The sequence below is a fragment of the Protomyctophum parallelum genome (genome assembly GCF_964188405.1).
Source record: "Protomyctophum parallelum genome assembly, chromosome: 10".
Lineage (NCBI taxonomy): Eukaryota > Metazoa > Chordata > Actinopteri > Myctophiformes > Myctophidae > Protomyctophum > Protomyctophum parallelum.
The window spans coordinates 46,407,026-46,409,801 of NC_139704.1; the positions used below are offsets into that span (position 1 = coordinate 46,407,026).

General features: G+C 41.2%; 1 long non-coding RNA gene across 1 annotated transcript; it reads right to left on the reverse strand.

The window, feature by feature from the left end:
- Nucleotides 1-562: 562 nt before the first annotated feature.
- Nucleotides 563-1,772, reverse strand: LOC310865386. Its single transcript, XR_014569818.1, has 3 exons — nt 1,718-1,772; nt 1,082-1,123; nt 563-851 (listed from the first exon to the last, which is right to left on the reverse strand). It is a non-coding gene; the product is annotated as an uncharacterized lncRNA (long non-coding RNA).
- Nucleotides 1,773-2,776: the final 1,004 nt, after the last annotated feature.

Genomic DNA, 2,776 nt, shown 5'->3' on the forward strand with positions numbered 1-2,776 from the left:
GAGTCGTGGTCAATTCAAGGCTTCGTGGGGAGTGTAACTGATAATAAGTCAGTTTGTGTGAACTACTATTTAACCCCAAAGTAAGTCCCTTTTCAACACTACACATTTATACTTGCATTCACTGAACACCATCTTGATCAAATTACCTTCACTCAAGTCTTCAATCTGGACCGTGCTGGTGTTGAGTCTGGTCTCAAAGCCCTCACTATGACTCTCACTAGCACTAAGTCTGGTCTCAAAGCCCTCAATATGACTCTCACTAGCACTAAGTCTGGTCTCAAAGCCTTCACTATGACTCTCACTAGCACTAAGTCTGGTCTCAAAGCCTTCAACTTGACTCTCACTAGCATTAAGTCTGGTCTCAAAGCCCTCAACTTGACTCTCACTAGCATTAAGTCTGGTCTCAAAGCCTTCAACTTGACTCTCACTAGCACTAACTCTGGTCTCAAATCCCTCACTATGACTCTCACTAGCACTAAGTCTGGTCTCAAAGCCCTCAATCTGACTCTCACTAGCATTAAGTCTGGTCTGGAGAACTTCAACTTGGCCTTCACTGGTACTGAGTCTGGTTTGGAGGTCTGCAACATGGGCCTCACTGGTACTGAGTCTGGTTTGGAGAACTTCAACTTGGCCCTCACTGGTACTGAGTCTGGTTTGGAGAACTTCAACTTGGCCCTCACTGGTGCCGAGTCTGGTTTGGAGGTCTGCAACATGGACCTCACTGGTACTGAGTCTGGTTTGGAGGTCTGCAACATGGACCTCACTGGTACTGAGTCTGGTTTGGAGGTCTGCAACATGGACCTGGAGGTCTTTCACGTTGCTCTCACTAGCACTCAATTTGGCAGCCATTTCTGAAAAACACATCACAGACATTTGACCTGAATTCCCCTTTCATTGTCAATGGCAAATCTTGAGACGTGTGGGGAGCGTTTATTTATTAGTGTGTGCCAATTAAAAAGTGGAAATGTGAGTACTTTGTCCTCCATTTAATTGAACCTTTTGGGATTTTTTCAATTCCTACTTAAATACATGTATACTTAATAATATGTTAGTATATATTATATTTATAAAACATACTTACTCCACAGTTGTTGCACTTGGCTTGTCAGCTGAGCAAGATGAGCTGAAATCAGTACATTAGCATTAAGTCAGTCATACAGTAAATACTCATGCACTTTCACTGTTGAGTGAGTAAGCTTTCCATTATGGATATCTATTCTCTGAGATTAATTAAAGGAGTAGTTCACCCAAAATATGACTTAATTACACACCCCATGAAGCCTTGAATTCATGGAGATTTTTGAGGGGTGCTAGCCTCCCATGCCCAACTTTGTCTGTTTGTATGAACACAAACACGATGATTTGATTGGCTGATCACCCCATAGCGATGATTTGATTGGCCGCTATTGTGTTCTTTTAGCAACAGTAAGTCATTTTCCAACGTCTCTTACACAGAACATCCTCCTGTTGCTCCCACCTCATTCTTCACTAATACAATATAATATACCAGGTAGACGCCCTGAGGGGAGAAGCCACCTCGCCCCATGCATCTGCCTGGGTGACGGCAGACTGCTGGGCAGATCAACATGTGGAATGAATTCTGTATTGGCCATTTATGGAGCGTGTCACGAGGCGTGACGGACGGACGGACTGACTTACAGGTTTTCTATGGTGGCAATAATATAACATTATATAATATCTATAACCTATATCTCACCTGCAGAACTTCCTCCCGGGGCTTCCACCTCATTAGATTTGTTGTCCTTTTCTGAAAATGAATTAATAAATACACACAATCGGGTCAAACAAACAAACTGATGTGTTGTCCAGACGAGGCCCGGGTAACACAGAATACGTCCTCGTCTGCCATTCCAAACACGCGAACATGACCCACTTTAATTACTTCAGTCTAATGTGTTAATATCTTAATGACTTTTATGTCCAATATTTGCATTTCAGTTCATAATCATAAAGTTAATGTATTTGAAATTAAATTTTCCGGATTCCAATTAAAAAAATAGCAAAAAAGCAGATCTACAAGCTCAAAATGCATTGCACTGCGACATGTTTTGAGCTTGTAGATCAGCTACCTTTGACTATATGCATTGTGGCCCTCTGGAGTGAGTTTGAAATATAGTGGCCCTCTCCATCATCAAAGTTCCCCACCCCTGCCCTATCCAATGTTTTGTTTGGTAGCCTACTGCTGATGTTGGCAAATGGCAATAATAGCACAGTAAAGATGATAATAATCAAATATGATAATGTGTAGTTCTTTATAGATCTAGCCTCTTCATTTTTATCTCAAAGTGCACCAGATTGAAGCATTTTCATCGAATTTTTAAAACAAAAAATAATGATGATGATGTTGGCTACATCATCATTATTAAAAAAATATATATATATTAGCATGTGAGAAATTACAAGTGATAAAATACATTACATTTGACCGTACATTTGACTCTTGTGTTGTATTCTTGTGAAATATTCAGTAAAGTATTCTGGTGAAATATTCAGTAAAGTATATAAAAGAGCTCAAAGGGTACATATTCAGTCAGACAACTCACCCCGAAAGTGAAGACAACTCACCCCCAAAGTGGCCGAAAGCGAAGACAACTCACCCCGAAAGTGAAGACAACTCACCCCCAAAGTGGCCGAAAGCGAAGACAACTCACCCCGAAAGTGAAGTCATCTCACCCCTGGTGAGTTGACTTCAAGTTCGGGGTGAGTTGTCCGGACAACCAAAAAGGGTAAAAAGGGTGAGTTGTCTTGTTACCCT